This window comes from Aquarana catesbeiana, linkage group LG01 (assembly GCF_042186555.1).
Source record: "Aquarana catesbeiana isolate 2022-GZ linkage group LG01, ASM4218655v1, whole genome shotgun sequence".
Lineage (NCBI taxonomy): Eukaryota > Metazoa > Chordata > Amphibia > Anura > Ranidae > Aquarana > Aquarana catesbeiana.
Window position 1 is genome coordinate 915,717,524 of NC_133324.1, and position 17,732 is coordinate 915,735,255.

The following is a 17,732-nucleotide window of genomic DNA, read 5'->3' on the forward strand; positions in this document are numbered from 1 at the left end:
CTGATCTGAGAAACCAGTTTATTTGTTGTCAACTCTGGAAACTGCAGAAACTTTTTTTTTTTTTGTTTTGTTTTTTTTATATACATATTTTATTTGATTTTAAAAGTAAACATTACAATCAATACAGATTCCATATAAACCGTATATTTGTGGGTTTAGATCTGAGCTGGCTCAATCTAACAGTATAGATTTCATGTTATACATCTCAGTTAAACTAGTAAGATCACAGGGAAAAGAACACAAAATGGGGGGGGGGGGAAGAGGTAGGAGGAGTAGGAGGAAGGTCCTGATCTAGGGGTTTTTGGTACTAGTGAAAGAGAGAATGGATGCAACAGACCGATTATATAAACTAGATAACCTAACCTGCAGTGATTTAGGAGGAAGCTTGGATGGATAAGTGAGACCTCAGCATCCTACTCCCCTCCGGGTTTCGGAGCACTCGGATCAGCGTCCTAACAATACTAAATTAGGGCAGGTTGCACAACACATATTAAACAGACAAAATGGTATTGAAACCTTTGGGTGAACTGATTGAACTTAGAATTAAATGTTATGTACAACAAGGGAGCAGGAGGGGGAGGGGGCGGAGAAGGGGACTGCAGGAGTCTTATGGCTGCTTATCCTTGGTATCCGGTTGGTTCGGATTTAAGTTCATGGCTTGCAGAATGCCATAGCTCGTAGAGGTAGGGGGGTTGTAAGTATGCTTGTTCATGAGTCAGAAAGGTTGCAGTCCCCTATCTCCATTTTTTGTTTCCCATTAAATACCTTGTTTAAGGTTTGGGGTATAAATTCTCGAGTCAGTTTATAAAATTCGCCTGAAAGTCCGTCCGGCCCCAGTGATTTATTGCTAGCTAGGGTTTTAAAAGCCTCCTCTATCTCTGTCTGAGCGATGGGAGCATTGAGAGCGAGAAGTTGTTCTGAGGATATCTGAGGCAGTTTGGCCGAGTTCAAGAAGTGTTTGGCTTGCGAGGGGTCTATAGTTTCAGCCGCGTATAGGAATGTGTAGAAAGATTGTCCCTTAACATTCCAGGAGCCTATTTGCATATGTGTGTAAGGCGGTGGTGTATTTTGCTAGGTCTAGAATCATCTGGCCAGTGTATAGAATGATACGGCACTTACAGTTCAGAAGGTGGTGGTGTTGATGGAGAGTGAACATAAGTAGAGACCTGCAGGGAAAAGGGAGAGGGGGAAGAGGGGGAAACATCACATTAGTGCAATAAAAGAAAAAACAACACATAACTACAGTTATCATTTTCGACTTCACTTTTTTCCGCATGTGTGTATCTCCCACTACACAGTGTTACTATGAGCCCAGTGGCTGAGCAAGAGAGAGAGGCCAGGTGTCAGCCCTTCGATTAAGGGTTATTTAAATGGGATGATCGCCTAGAAAATTAGATGCTCTCTTTTTGTCAGCACTTGTGGTAAAACTATACCAGTAACCTGGGTAAGCCAGAAAAGGGACCATGAGACAGAGTAACAGAAGTCCCTGCATAGGTTCGGTATAGTGTGGATGTTAGCTGACTTTAGTGAGCTGGGTTGTTGTAGCGGGCTAAGGCCCGTAGAATCAGGATTGGTGGTAATGAAGGTTATCCCATTCTGTTTGTGCCATTGGAATGGTTGGCTCGTAGGTGCTTGGGGGGGTCATTCCTGGCGCTGCTTCGCTCCCTGGATTCTGTAAGTGAGAATTCCAAAGGAGGGTTAGAAAGACCTGAGCATTGCAGTGGGAACGTAGATAGGAAACCTCTTCTGCTGGGGTGTGGAATGTCGGTTGATCTCCTTTGGGGGCTTGTAGTCTCACCGTGGCAGGGAATGCCAGTGTGAAACAGAGGCCCTGTTTGAAGAGTTCCGCACAAATCGGTTGGAATTCTTTCATCTTTCTGGAAACTTCTGCTGAGTAATCAGCGAAAATCAAGAGATTGTGCCCATCTATTTTAACTGTGCGTGTCTTGCGGAACGTTTGAAGGATAGCCAGTCTGTCAGCATAGCTTAAGTATTTCACTATCACTGGTCTAGGAGACTTACGGTTTGGGTCTGGCTCTCCCATTCTGTGTGCTCATTCAGCTACGCACGGATTTGGGAGGCCTAAAGGTTCTGGTATGCGGAAGGCACAGAGTTGGAGCAGAGAATTCGCTTGATGAGATTCTTGTAATCCTATAAGTCGCAAATTATTTCTTCTGGATCTGTTCTCTAGCTCTTCCAGTTTATCATGTATGATGGCATGGATTTGAGAGTGCTGCTGGAGAGTGTCATTGTTCTGAAAAACATAATCTTCTAGATTTGAAAGCCTGTTTTCAGTGTCAGTCAATCTGCGTGCCTGCTCCCCCAGTTCTTTCCGGAGCTGTGAGATTCCTGAAGCCACAGCAGAGTCTACTGCTGTGGCAATGGTGAGGAGTATTAGGGCTGCTACTGCATGTGCTATTTTAGTAATGGCATCAGTGTGGGGAGATTCTTGCAGCTCGAGCGGGAGCATGTCCACGCACTCTGTCTCCTGACGCGGCCATCTTGTCCCCATCAAAGGGGATACTGGCGGTGCAATGTGAGCGGGAGTCCAGGATCTGGAGTGGGAGTTGGTGAGGAACTTCTCCATCGTGAGAGCAGGTCAGAGCGCGGTGGCTGCAGGTGATTGACGGGCCATTGCTGAGTTTTGTATGTTTGAGTCGCTGTGTTCCGCTGTCCTCACATGCGGCGCTGGAACCGGACGTGAAACTGCAGAAACTTTTAAAAAGTTATTTCTTCGGCTGTAGTGATAGAAAAGTTTTTGTTTAGCCCGGGGTTCTTCCATTGTACTCTTCCTACCTGAAGTGGTGGTTAATGTATTTGCCTGATGCCTAGTCAAGCATAGAGTCTCAGAGCTAGTGTTAATCAGAACAAATTCAGCGGCTTCACTTTTTTACAAAGGCTGGCTGATTGACAGGTTTAGGTTTTCTGAATAGGCTTCTGAATGATTTAATTACACTCGTCATTTCTCTATTGTTCCCCAATCTGTATGAAATAAATGGGAATAACTTTCTATAGCAGCTGAACCCAGTTGTTTACTGACACCTTTCCCTGCACATTGTACTTTGTGGATTCTGGGTATATTTTCTCCCTGGAATTTTGCTGATCAATAGAGCTACATTGATTTATATATATAGGAAAACCATGAATTATGTATATTTTATTAGACATAACATTACCCAACAAGCAATATATACCCAAACATTAATTTTTGATCTAAGGATTATAAACTGCATGTTCTGCATCTGGGGAACTTGAGCTTTATTACATGTGTGAGAAATGCAGCGATAAAAGATTATATAGATATTTATATTCCATTGTGTCATCTGTTTATCCTAAATGGTGAAAGACTACTATGGATGTGGACAGATGGATGTCGTATCAGCAACTGCATCATATTTCCTCAGAATGAGGAAAATGCAAATAAAGACAGATCAATATTCCACTTGTTGATCAATATCTGGGTTTGTTTATCAACTCAATAGCGGCATAACTACATAGGTGAGGGGTTTGTTCTAATAAAAGGATACTTTATGACATATGTTCTCCTCTTCATGTTTTTATGAAGGTTTAGCAGCCTCAAATTGGAAATTTAAATGTTTTTTAATTATTTTTATTATAAATGTTTTTCTTTGTTTTTATCTTTGCTCTACTTAAAGTGTTACTAAAATAGTTCATCTGCCCCCCCCCCCCACAGCTTATAAATCTTATTTTTACATTAAAATATTGCCATTATATACCTTTTTGGCTGATCTGTATACCACAGTTACGTGATAAACTGCAGAGTCTGTTCGAGTGCTGAGTGTTCAGGTAGGAGGAAATTTCCACTAGAGCCTGTGTCCTCATGCTGTTATGGGAGGCGGATTGTCCATCAATCAATATGTGGCATCCCACCCACTGTGTTCTTTTTTAGTTACTGGGCATGGAGGAGGAGGGAGGGACTGGGCTGTCATTTAGGATCTGTATACACACCCACATGTGTGATGTCAATATCATGTGATCTGAAAAGCTTAGCTCAACAAGGAGATATCTACAGCAATAGAGACCTAACTGAGCATGTGCAGGGGGACCACTCTGACTCTGTCTTATCTGGCATTGCCTGGAGAGACCCTGCAGGAGGTGGAGGATCTATGCATACAGGATAAAAGAGCCTTCTTACACAATGCAGAGGATTAATCACTTAAAGCGGACCTTCGGTCATTTTTTCAACTTTCCATCTAATAAATCTTCTGCCCTTGTTGTATTAACTTTGGATAGTAAAACGTTTTTTTCTGTCAGTAAATACCTTATACAGCCCACTTCCTGTTTCTTGTCTGGTCATTAGCCTAGGCTTATGACATCACACACAGCTCTCTCACTCTTGTGGGAGTTTGCCAGGAAGGGAGAGGGGTTGAGTCATAAGAGGGCCAATGAGAGCTGCAGGGCTGCAGAGCTGGAGGTGTGCCTCTGTGTGTCTGTGTAAATCCAGGAGGTGAACAGACAGCAGCTTCAGCTGCCCACAATTAAAATGTTTGCAGCCAGACTCAGTGGAGGAAGATTTCTGCAGCATTTGGCAAGTACAGAATCCCAGTATATATAAAATAATATGCAAAGTGGTTGGAGGGAAGCTTCAGAATGGCAAATATGTTTTTATTACAAATTATGTGATCTTTAAGTTCCACAGTGAGTATAACAAGCATGCTATTCTGCATATACAGACCGATTTCACTGTTGTGGGTTTAGTAACACTTTATTGCAAAGTTTTTTTATGCTGAAAACAAAAACCCTTTCTTGCAGTGTTGCCCCAGCACTGGAAGGGTTAAATGCTTGTTAAAGAGGAGCTCCAGGCTCCTTCAGAAAAAAATAAAAATCAGTACCTATAAATACTGTAGGTTCTGGCTTTTAATACAAGGACACTAAGGCTGGGTTCACACATAGCTCTCAATGCAGCCGGTTCACACATGTCCGGGGGGACGACCGTGATTAAAAAATGATCTGGTGCGCGTTTGAGTCTAAATTCAGGCAAAAAACCTGGATCACATCTGAACTGGTGAACAGACAGGCACCGGACCCCAGGCACAAATCCACGGCCCCACATGTGTGAACCCAGCATTACCTGTCCAGGGATCCCGCAATGTCCTCACTGGAGCCGATTCTTCAATCAGCTTCGGGTGCAGATGCTAGCGTCTTCACTAAGGGAAACCAGCAATGAGGCCTTCAGTGAAACCTTTATGAATGGTCCCGCCATCTTCTGGGACCGGCATTCATGCAAAAATCCTTAGCCTTTATAACCACTTTAAGGAAATACTAATTATTAAAACCTGCAGCCTTGTGCTAATGCCTGTGCTGTTAGGTGAAATCTTCCTCTGTCCTTGCCCAACAACCCCCCAGCCCTACCCCACCCTGCACCACCATCCCTGCTGCCACAATCTTCCAGTGCAGTGGGAATTAAAGCGGAGTTCCACCCAAAAGTAGAACTTAAGGCTTATCTGTCTCCCCCCTTCCCCCTCTGGTGCTAAATTTGGCACCTTTTGGAGGGAGCTTGTACCTGTTTTTGATAGGTACCCTGTCCTCACTTCTGACGGACATTGCCGCTGTGAGGTACGTAAGAAGTGTGGCCCTCTGCTCCTTCCCCTGCTGTTGGGCCAGTAGGAAAGCACAGCGCGCTTAGCACATGCGCAGTAGGGACCCTTACTGGCAATGGCAGTGGCAACACCCGACAGCCGATGGAAACATCAGCTGCGGTGCCGACATTACTGGACTCCAGGACAAGTAAGTGTCCCAATATTAAAAGTCAGCAGCTACAGTATGTGTAGCTATTGACTTTTAATTTTTTGAGGGGAAGGCAGAACTCCGCTTTAATAGAAGGTGTTGTTATAATCAAGAGAGCCCAACTTTGCCCTCCCTTTCCACCCAGCTACTCCGTTCATAAAAACCATACTACAGCTTCTATGAATGCAATGTGATCTGAATATGAATGGAGGGGGGCAAACCTATCAATCATCCACTCCACCACCATTCCTGGATCCTGTTTTATTTATAGAGGGGGTGGGACATAGTCATATCTCCCAACTTTCTAGCATAGGAAAGATGGACACCTTTTAGCACAGCGTACTGTACTTTGGCATGAATCAAAGAACAAAAATAGTCACCTAAAGCTACCTGTTAGTTGCATAAAAAAATCCAAATGGAGCTTCCCTGCAATGGAAGAGGTATAACACTCATCTCTGGTAGCCCAGGCCTTCTACATTCCCCCCATTCCAGCCCTGTAGTCCTTATAAGACCCTTAAGTATTTGACTCTTCTGGCAGTGTTCTCCATCGTGTGCTGTGGTTACATCTTTTGAATCCTACCTTGCTGTTGTAGTGACACGGGGTCAGAGATGAAGCCACAGTTCACTTCTGGGGGCAGAGGAATCCTAAACTCATGGAAGTGCATCAGATTTCCAATAGAGTCTTCAATGGAGTCTGGAATGAAGAATAAGTAGGTGACATGGGCCACCTAAGAGTAATATTTTATTTACTATTGCAGGGTCACTTTAATCCCTCTGAGCCTTACATTTTCTTTTTATAAAAATGTATTTTTGAGACTTTCATTTTTTTAATTTCATTTTCTTTAACTGTTTTGTATACGTGTAAAATAAAAAGACTGACCAGGAGTCACTTTTTGACACAAGAACAGATTGAGGATAGTTGAAATAGGCTTCCAATAGCCCTCAAGGGCCATTGCATCCAAAAACAAAATTGATTTATTTTTCCCTATCGCATTTCTTACAAATAACAAAATGTTGTTATGATCTCCCAATTTTCACTGAAGCTTCAGGGAAATGAAAACTTTAAAATGTTTTCATCCCTACATTGGGATAGTTTGTACATTTACAAAAGTCCTTTGGATGGTTTGATCATTTAGATCCCACGACAGGTCCACTTTAAGCACATTGATGGTTGAGTTAGGCCTTCTTCGGTTCAGTAAGATTACACTTGCACACCAAAATACTTAAAATGAGTGTCGTACAGAAAAAAGCAAAGCTGTAGAAAATGGAAAACAATCTTTAGAGGAGGCTCATTTATCACCAACTCTCGGTTACCTTCTTTGGCATCTGTGATTATAATCACAGTAACTAGACTTGTATTTTCATTATAATGGCCTGTGTCACCCCTTCCTCCCGGAGTGCATAGCTTATAATAAAAAGTGACTTCCATCTCAGCCAGCCTCAATTTGTACCGGTTAAAGATGGCTGCCTGTGGTCGCAAATTGAAGATCGTACAGTAATTGAACAAACGTCAAGGGATTTAATACACAATATTTTGATAACATGCTTGGATGAAACACAAAAGAAGGTCAGACTATGCAGGAAGAAGCCCTGGATATTTTTGGCATTCAGGAATCGAGTGAATGTCATTTTGACGGAAGCAAGGATTTTTTTTTTTGTCGCCTGGCGGTGTTTCTTTTCGGCGTGTTTGTAACAATACATCAGTTTCCCTTTTACATGCATCACCTCAATAAGACAACACCAGCTGGTCTGGCTGAATTCAGACTTGTGTTATAACTGGATGAACAAGCATTGGCCAGATCATGAAAAAAAAAAGAGAAAAGAAAAATTGAGCAGTCACTGGTGTTTTTCCACCTGGCCCAGAGCCATATGAATTTTGTGTGCTTAAAGGATAACTCCACCTGCACACAGTTTCCTGTCTCAACTGGGATTCTAAAGCAGGACAAGAAAATTGGTAAGTTTTTCTAAATCAAGGGTTACCTGTTCTACAATACGTTGGGATTGTTTTATTTAAAGCTTGACTCTAGGAAGATATTTTGCAAAATTATATTATGAAAATGCACGATACCACAACACAACTGTATTTAATAAAACATTGGGGTTTTTTTTATATCCACATTGCTAAAATAAATTTAAAATAGTTGCATAGAAAACATTATTTGCCGTAATAGTCTACTGACTTCTTTTTCCTTGCTTATGGATGACAAGGTCTGTAGTGTAATTTTGTAAATTATTTTTCGGATGGGATACCAAAATAAGCCACCAATCAATTAATAATTCTGGGAAAGTAGAAATGAACGGGTCGCACACTGATGATCACCACTGCAAAACCAATTTTTAAAAAAGTAGAGGAATTACAACATATAATCTCACCTGTCCACCTTCTACACCAACGCATTTCACCCAACAAATGGCTTAACCACTAGCCGACCAGCTGCTGTAGTTATACTGCACCAGGTTGGCTCGGCTGGGCAAATCACTGTAGCTGTATGTCGCTCCATTAGGAGAACGCAGCAGGCGCGCGCACGCCGCTGGAGGCACGCGCCCGCCACGTGTCCCCGGAGCCGACGCACATGGTCCCCGGAGCCGGGCACCCGCGATTGCTTGTGACAGAGCGAGAACCTGGGATCTGTGTGTGTAAACACAAAAAATCCGGTTCTCTCAGGGGAGAGGAGAGAGATATAATGGGGAAATAACGCTCTGTGTGTGAATGGACAATGTCTGTTCACAGGAGCGAGCTTGCACGAGTGCCCCCATAGCAAGAGGCTTGCTATTGGGGGCAATTAGCAGGGGGAAGGAGCCAGAATTGGGACTGCTCTGTGCAAAACAATTGAACAGAGCAGGTAAGTATACCATGTTTTTATTAAAAAAAACAAAAATTGAAATAGAGAAATCACACATTTAGAAATTAAGAGGCTGCACACCCTGAAAAAAATCACAGTATGGAAAAGTTCCCCCAAGGGATTTTATAGCAGCAAAAAATTGATCCAAAAAAAAGGAAATAACTGTTTGTACAATTATTTTTATTGGCATATGAAATCCAATAGCATGTATGATTTAAAACATGTGCTCTGGTTATGCAATACAAAACACATCATGAATAGCGACGTTGATACAGTGGAGCAAAACATTACATTACAGAATGCCAGCACATTGATACTGTAACGAGCCCCTGCTCGCTCAGTTCCACTCTCCCGACACTCCTCTGCGGCTATAGAATCAGATTGCAGATCCCAACATCTGATGGTTCGGCCATCCAATGCTCCGGGATTCGAACTACAGCTATGTGCTGATCAAATCCAGTTGTGATAGCTCAGAACAAACACCAGGCAGGCTGTATGTAAGTTCAAACAGGGATCTCCTTTATTGAAAAATACAGGCTCTTTTATACACTAAAAGTGGAGGTGCATACCTCCGGCTCATATTACTCTAACAATACACCTGTAACCTAATTAACCTAATTAACCTAATTAACATGGGCTAATTAACTAATCCCTTTAGACAGCCTAGATGACTCAGACATGACCTTTAGGCCAGACTGGCCGTCTTGTAGCTCAGAAAACCCAATCAACATTATCACAATAGCAGAGTTAATTAACACTAACAACAATGGGGATCTAATGACTCTTAGATCCCATACTAGAGACTTATTTACAATACACATTCTAGCAGGCAACAGACAGACATGTGGCTGGAATTTACATCAGCATCTCCTAACAGTATCTGTCCCAGCATTATGAATCAGCCACTATTTCTAATATGGCAAATCCAGGGTCCCCAGAGTCTGTGTTTCCTTTGGGACCAGGACCCGAATCCACATTAGTACCACCTCAAGGGTCCCCAGGCATACAGCTCACAAAGAGCACCGTTCCCCCAAATGCCCGGGCCCACGATCGATCGGCAAGAGGCTAGCATTCAGTCCTCTCCAAAAGTCTCTCTCCCGGCTAGGTCTGTCGCAGATACCTCGACATGTTTCAACCTGTACTTTTATGGTCTTCCTCAGGGGGGTTATTTACTCTTATGCCTCGTACACATGATCAGACTTTCCGACAACAAAACCGTGGAAATTTGTTCGAAGGGTGTGGGCTCAAACTTGTCTTGCATACACACGGTCACACAAATGTTGGCCAATAATTACAAACGTAGTGACGTACTAGACGTACTATGTGGTTTTTCAGCTCTTTAGTGCCACACTTTGGGCTCCTTCTGCTAATTTTGTGTTAGTAGAAGTTTGGTGAGTGTTGATTTGTGCTTTTCAGTTCTTTTCTGAATGGCCGTTCGTCAACCATACATGTTGCGGAATCGGAGGAGATAGCGTGTTATTTATTATTGGCCTTGGAGTTATTGCTTTGACATTATTTTTTTGGTTGAATAATGATTTGGAGATTTCATAATTTGCCACATCACGAATGTTAATTCTCCATTACAAACGCTAGTTTACAAGACCGACCGTTTCTGCTTCCGAGCATGTGTGTTTGTACTTTGTACTTTTGTCCGACAGACTTGTGTACACACGCTCGGAAAATCAGACAACAGACATTTGTTGGCGGAAAATTTGAGAGCATGCTAGCCAACATTTATTGGCGGAAAGTCCGAAAACAAAAGTTTGATGGAGCATACACACGATCAGACTTACCACCAACAAGCTCACAACCAACATTTCCCTTTGAAAAATCCGATCGTGTGTACGCAGCATTACTCTAAAAAAAAAATTATACATTAAGAAACTCAAAATTCAAAGCATTTTATAGCACATCTATGTGTACGGCAATGGTATATTTACATCTAAAAGATGAAATTGTGACAGAGATCCTATAACCCGAAAATTTAAAGAAATTGAAAAATCCTGATGGATCCATGATCAATCCTCGTCACCCCAAGACGGAATCCAGTCCAAAGGAGCTTGCAAGAAGCCACACTCTTGATACCTCCAAAAAATTTAAACCTTTAGAATCATCTTTCCAAAAAAAAAAAAAGTCTTCAGTTTAAAGTGGTTGTAAATAAACCCCATCCCAGATAGCAAGGATAACGTGCCACAAATTTGTGGCAGTGTTGAAGTCTGGTAACTTGCTGCACATTTACACTTGCAGAGCACTTGAAGCACTTGAAGTTCTAGTTGACACTTTTCCAATTTTTAGCAAATTTGTTTGGCAAGTCTCTAGCAAGAGCAAAGTTGCAGTGGTGAGTCTACAGCAAGAGCTATGCAAGTTTACAGCATTAAAACTCAGCCACAGTGACCCCCTGTGGTGGGATGACTATTGCACAACATAACTGAACCAGAACTTGCAGCAGACTTGCAGAATGCAAAGAAAGTTAATCTGCAGTCATGCACTATGGATTTGCTGCAGTTGTGCAACAAACTTGTGAAGCCTGGCAAGTCTAGCAAGAGCTTAGCAAGTCATTTTCAAACTTGCAGCTCAATTGCTTGCTATCTTGGATAATAAGTAATGTTAAAAGACATGTACCTTGTTATGCTTTATCTACTAAGAATTTAAATTGCATTATCTGTTCCTCTCTGTTGTAATCTCTGCTGCCGTTGTTTCATCACATATAACGACCCATCACATTTGGCTACACGCTGGAGTGCGCATGCGCGACGCCGCCATATGCGTTCCAACACTTTTAAAACTTTACGTTTTAAAAGTGTTAAAAGTGACAAAAACACTTTTAACACTTTTTATTTTTATTTTTTTAAACACTTTTAAAAATGTGTTAAAAGTGACAAAAGTTTTATAAGTGTTGGAACGCATATGGTGGTGTCGCGCATGCACACTCCAGCGGGTAGCCAAATGTGATTGGTCGCCATATGTGATAAAACACCATCACAGCCCTGTGTCCAGGGACTGGAGCTCAGAAGGCTGAGTCCTGACATCACTGCACCCCTCCCACCTGTGCCCTCCCCATAATCACAAGCACAGTAGCGTTGCTTAGCAGCGCACACGGCTCAGGAATTGTTTGTGCGCGTCACTCCTGGTGTGCGCGCACTGCCCAAGCAATGTGCGCATGTCAAAGCTACCTGGCTACAAGACCAATAGGACATCCAAGAAGGCGACACCTAAGTTCATGTTGACCAACTATGTTACAGTAAGGATCATCCAATCATAGGCGAGCTAGAGGAGGTATAGGGAGGGATCTAGGTGGATGTGATGTGCACGGCTGGTAATGTGCAAGGCTGCAGGACACTCGCCCACTGCTTGTGAGGAGACTGCTTAGTATTCTGTCAGTGCCAGCTGGGGGGGTGTGGCAAAAAAATTTTAATGTATGAAACAGGGGAGGATTTTAAATGACTGGCTGCTCCTTGGTAGGTGAGATTAGGGACAGGTGCTTTTTTATGCTTTACAGTGTGTGGTACACTTGTCAATTTATTTTAGAACTACTTTAAAGTGAAACTTTTGATACTAAAATATTTTTTTGTTTTTTTTTTGTTTAAAAATTACAAATATGTTATACTTTATATATGATAAATGGTCGCGCTGCTCCAGAAAAAAAAAATAATATAAAATAAATACAGTAAATAATGATAAAGTGAGGCACTCCTGCCTAATTGAAAATGTTCACTTTAAACAAAACTCCCATTCACATGTGTAAGAATATGAAATATGTGCAAATAATCTCTTCAATAGACACTCCCATTCACAAACATGAAATAGCCATATAGTCCATCAAGTCCCAAAAGTCCATATAAAGTGCAATAACAGTGCGTCTTCTCCTTTAATTCAATCGCCACAGTGATTCACAGCAGACCACATAGTGCTCCGCCCCCTGGTGAAGTGCACGCTCACCTTGCTACTTGACCTGTGTGAACAGGTCAATAACTCATTAATGGGGTAATTCTCCACTTGCTCTCTCATCCCAGGTTATGGTCTAATGCTAAAGTCCAGCTTAGGGGTTCTTTAAGTGGGGCATCTCTGTAAAGCTCACCAGAAAGAAAAATAGCTACTATAGTGTAGTAAGTTTGTAAAAAGGCATAAATGCACCAATAGCAGCTTCCAATTTACTACTCACTTTTTTTAAGTAAAACCAAGCATATAAAAATCCAATTTACATAGACATGTAATGAGACTGCTTCCACCATCACACTCACGTCGCCAGGCTCCGCCTCCACACGTTACGCCACTCACTTGGGATTGTCAGGTATGTTATACTTACCTGCTCTGTGCAGTGGTTTTGCACAAACCAGGCCAGATCCCCCTCTTCTCTAGTCTCTCGCTGGTGCTCCTGGCCCCTTCCTCCTGCTGAGTGCACTCTTGCTATGGGGGCAACCGAACCGATCCGCTGCTTTGTGTGTCCTTTCAGACACGGAGCTGTGGCTAGGCCTGCCCCCCTCTTCTCATTGGCTCATTGACTGATTTACTTCATCAGGAGCCAATTGTGCCCACTGTGTTTCTCAGACAATCAGGGGGAAAGTCCCAAGCAGCCGAGTCTCTCTTGCAGCATCACTGGATGGAGATGGGGCTCAGGTAAGTATTAAGGGGGTTGAGGGGGGCTGCTGCACACAGAAGGTATTTTTTATCTTAATGCATAGAATGCTTTAAGATTAAAAAAAACCCTTCTGACTTTAAAACTACTTTATGGTAAACCTACACAGAGAGGACTATATCAGATGCCTGGGCTAACCTCTTCTTTTGTCTTTGTTGTCATGTTGATCCTCTAGCTCTAATGCCTTCAGAGACATAGACCCAAAACTGGTTTATCAATCATGTTGTGGCCTTATTTTGACTTCACTTACAGCAGCCCTCAAAAATTCCACTCGCCTGCTCGCATTTTGCGAGTGGAATTTGAGGGCTGGCGAGCTATGGCTGCCTGGGAGCCGGGGGGTGAGGACCGCCTGCAGGCAGGGTTGTATGGGAGTCGTTCTCCCAGCGATTGCAGAGGGGAAGAGAGAGGAGAGTAGGCGGCCGGATGATTGGAGCGCCAAGGAACATCACAGCTTTCATTTCAATTGCTGTATGTTCCCTGTACTCGGCGTCACATACAGCCCCTCCTCCTTGTTCAGGGACTTTGATAGACAGATCACCCTTCCAATCCCAGGAAGTGTGATGTATATCAAAGTTCCCCGGCCAGGAGGCGGGGCAGTATGTGATGGCGAGCGGCGGGAACCTACAGCAATTGAAATGAAAGCTGTGATGTTCCTCGGCGCTCTGATCATCTGGCCGGCAATTCCTCTCCTCACTTCCCCTGCACAGGTAGGCATTGGTGGGGACAGGCTGCATTGGTGGGGACAGGCTGCATTGGTGGGGACAGGCTGCATTGGTGGGGACAGGCTGCATTGGTGGACACATGCTGCATTGGTGGGGACAGGCTGCATTGGTGGACACATGCTGCATTGGTTGGGACAGGCTGCATTGGTGGACACATGCTGCATTGGTTGGGACAGGCTGCATTGGTGGACACATGCTGCATTGGTGGGGACAGGCTGCTTTGGTGGGGACAGGCTGCATTGTTGGGGACATGCTGCTTTGGTGGGGACAGGCTGCATTGGTGGGCACAGGTTGCATTGCTGGGCACAGGCTGCATTGGTGGGCACAGGATACAGTGTTAGGCATAGGCTGCAATGGTGGACACGGGCAGGCTGCAATGGTGGACACGGGCAGGATGCAATGGTGGGCACAGGTGAGGCTGCACTGATGAGCACAAATAAAGTTGCTGTTAATATTTATTTTTTTAACTTAATTCTGCATAAAACATTTAAGTGTCATTTCATGAGATAATTTATGAGGGCGTGTTTAAGGGCGGAATTAGGGGCGGGGCAGGTTAGGGGTTGGGTGGGACAACTGGTGGCGAGTAACCCTTGAGGCCTGGCTAGTAGCTCTGGATGTGACATTTTGAGCCCTGACTTACAGCATGCTTATTCAAGGTCATTAACATTAGATAGTACTGAAACAAGGAAAGTGGCATTTTTCGGAAGAAGGTCACCAGTAGCAGTCACCCTATTTCTCTCACTTCATTGACATCATATTATTGATGTATAGTATATCATCCCCAGTATCAAGACCAAAGGCCAAATACAATGCTCTTGGTTTGTGTATTCCGTGTAACATACTTTAAAAAAAAAAAGAAAAAGAAGGGAAAATTGTTGCGGCAGCCAAGTGGTAAATGTCTGACAGAAGCTGTAAAATGACAGAAAATTACACCCCGTCAAGTGCATTATCCTCTTCACCACTCATGGTGTATCTGAACTCTGGTGCAAAAGAAATCTATGATGCATTTGGCTGTAACAATTTTTAGAATATGATAACAGTAATTTATCTTTCAAAAATTGACACGCCATGCACAGTCTTTACCTGCAATGATATTTAAAGCGGGTGGCTCTTGCTGGGCAATAATAGCAGAGATGTAACACATCATTGCTGATTTCCCCCCCTTATTTTTTTTAAAAGTTTCAGCAAGTTCCCGGCAAATGGTATCAGTTCTAAATGTTTCATCAATGATTCTGCAATTGTTGCAATGAGTACTTGTATGGTCAGAGCCTCCATTAACTGTCATAATTGTAGCTTTTCCCCCCTTCTATTTGGCCTATTGTGGCTCTGACAATGGCAGAATCAAGTTCTTGATGACTTCTGTCATCTCTCTATCAGTTTTAATTTTGACTTCCACAAAAAAAAAAAAAAAAAAGATTAGGGTTTTACGGATATAAATACTTTGTCTCATTTTACAGCATTCATTTAAACTCCACTAATCCTTATCTGTAGCTTATAGCGGAGTGCCACCCATTTAAAAGTCAGCAGCTACAAAAAGTTTAGCTGCTGACTTTTAACAATCAGACACTCACCTGTCCTACCTTCCAGCGTTGCGAGCGTACAAAGCCCCACTCCTCTCTCCCTCTTCTCCACGGCGCCGAAATTCTAACTGTGGGTGCCCGGCTGTGGCTTCACAGCCGGCGCGCACTGTGCATGCGCGAGCCACGCTGCACGCTGTGAATGAGATCTTCTGGGACCTGTGATGTGTCCCAGAAAATTGCAGGGAGGGAGGGAGGGGGGAGAGGTCATCTTCCTTCCGGTGCCGCGGCGCCAGGGGAGGAAGTGGGAGCTGGGTGCCTGTAAAAACAGGGTACGCACTCCCCCCCTCAAAAAAATGACATGCTAAATGTGGCATGTCAGGGGTTCACCAGCACTTGACAGGTGGAACTCCGCTTTAACCACTTGACTTCCGGAAGATTTACCCCCCCAGGCCATTTTCTCCGATACAGCATTGCGGTACTTTGACAATTGCGCGGTTGTGTGACACTTTAACCAAATAATATGCAAGTGCTTTTTTCCCACAAATAGAACCTTCCTTTGGTAGTATTTGATCACCTGTGCGGTTTCTATTGTGTGCACTTTTGTTTTCTGCTATAAAACACATCCAACAAAAAAAAATTAAAAATTTGAATTTCTTCATAAATTTAGGACAATATGTATTCTGCTACATATTTTTGGGGAAAAAAAATCTCAATAAGTGTATATGATTGGTTTGCGCAAAAGTTACAGCATCTTATTTTTATTTTTTTTGTAGTAATGGTGGCGATCAGCGACTTATAACAGGACTGCGATATTGCGGCAGACATTCGGACACTAAATGACACTTTTGACATATTTTGGGGAACAGTGACACTAATACTGTGATCAGTGCTAAAAACAAAAGCACTGTCACTTTACTAGTAACACTGGCTGGAAAAGGGTTAACATAAGGGGCAATCAAAGAGTTACCTATGAGCCTAGCCAGTGTGTTTGTGTACTATGGGGGAGGTTCTTTTATTGGGGAAGGCATAGATCCATGTCTCTGCTTTTGCAGGAACACAGGATCCATGCCTTCCCTACTAACAGAACAACAATCTGCCTTGTTTACATAGGCAGAATGCTGTTCTGCCTCTCTGCTGATGGATGGGCGGGTGCCGCTGCACTTCTACTTGGCTAATTCTTTACTCAGCAAGCAGGTGGCGCTGCCCTACACTCAGTGGACTGTCCCTCAGCATTCTGAGGTTCAATTTAGACCTATAGGCCCTGTATTATGTCTGAAGTTCTTAGACTGCTGGAGCTCAGGGGTGAAGAGGTTGAGGGGACTGGTCAAGCAATATGGAGGAACTTAAGAGTCGAGGATTGGGTAAAACTACTTTACACGGAACCCATAGACATAAATGATCAGTTAATTGACTTGCATACTGACTGTATGCAGAAACAAAAAGGTACAAAGATATATTAATATGGCCCTCACCCCGATTCTGTCATGGGAGGGTTGTACCTAGTGGTTGCACTGAGCACCAGAAGGAGGGTGGGGCTGTAATGTAAATCATCTTGGCCTGTCCAGGAGTCAAGGGAAAAATAGGAGCCTAGGGGATCGTGGGTAATTAAATTACCTGAGCTAAATGTAGATATTTTATATATAACTACAATCCTTTAAACATCGGCCTCAATAGAGATGTGCACAACAGAAAAATTAGTTTAGTTTTGGATTAGTTAAGTTAATAACTTTGTTTCATCATAAGTATTATGTTAGAATGATTAGTTGTCAGACTTTATCTCATATTCGGATTCATTTTGTATATTTGTTATTTTCAAATCTATTCGAAATTCAAAATTATTTGAAATTCAAATTTCGGAAGACAGCTATATTCATTCTATTTTATTTTATTCAAATCTATTCAATTTTTTTCTATTCTATTCCTTTATTTTCTATTCTATTCTATTTAGTTTTTGTCTATTCTGTTCTATTATATTTTGGTTTCTATCCTATTCTATTTGGTTTTATTGTATTGTATTCTATTCTTTTCTATTCTATTCTGTTTTATTCTATTCTATTATTTTATTTTCTATTTTGTTCCATTCTATTATTTTAAATTATATTCTTTTTTTAATCTTCTATTTTATTTTATTTTATTATATTCTTTTATTTTCTGTTCTAGTCTTTTCTGTTCTATTCAATTCTGTTTTATTATATTCTATTTGAATCGATTCTATATAGCAGCCTAAGTAGGAATCATGACCTTATTTATTTCACTCTTATAC

At 42.5% G+C, this 17,732-nt stretch overlaps 1 protein-coding gene across 3 annotated transcripts in view; it reads left to right on the forward strand.

Moving 5' to 3' along the window:
• Positions 1-17,732, forward strand: part of LOC141120431 (catenin alpha-2) — an 863,441-nt gene that overhangs the window by 249,656 nt on the left and 596,053 nt on the right. Inside the window, exon 1 of one of the 3 annotated variants that reach the window (XM_073611013.1) lies at positions 7,443-7,702. The exons of the other annotated variants lie outside the window; for them this stretch is intronic. The gene's annotated coding sequence lies outside the window, so the exon portion shown is untranslated. Of the gene's footprint in view, positions 1-7,442; positions 7,703-17,732 lie in introns of those variants that run through there. 3 annotated transcript variants of the gene reach the window in all.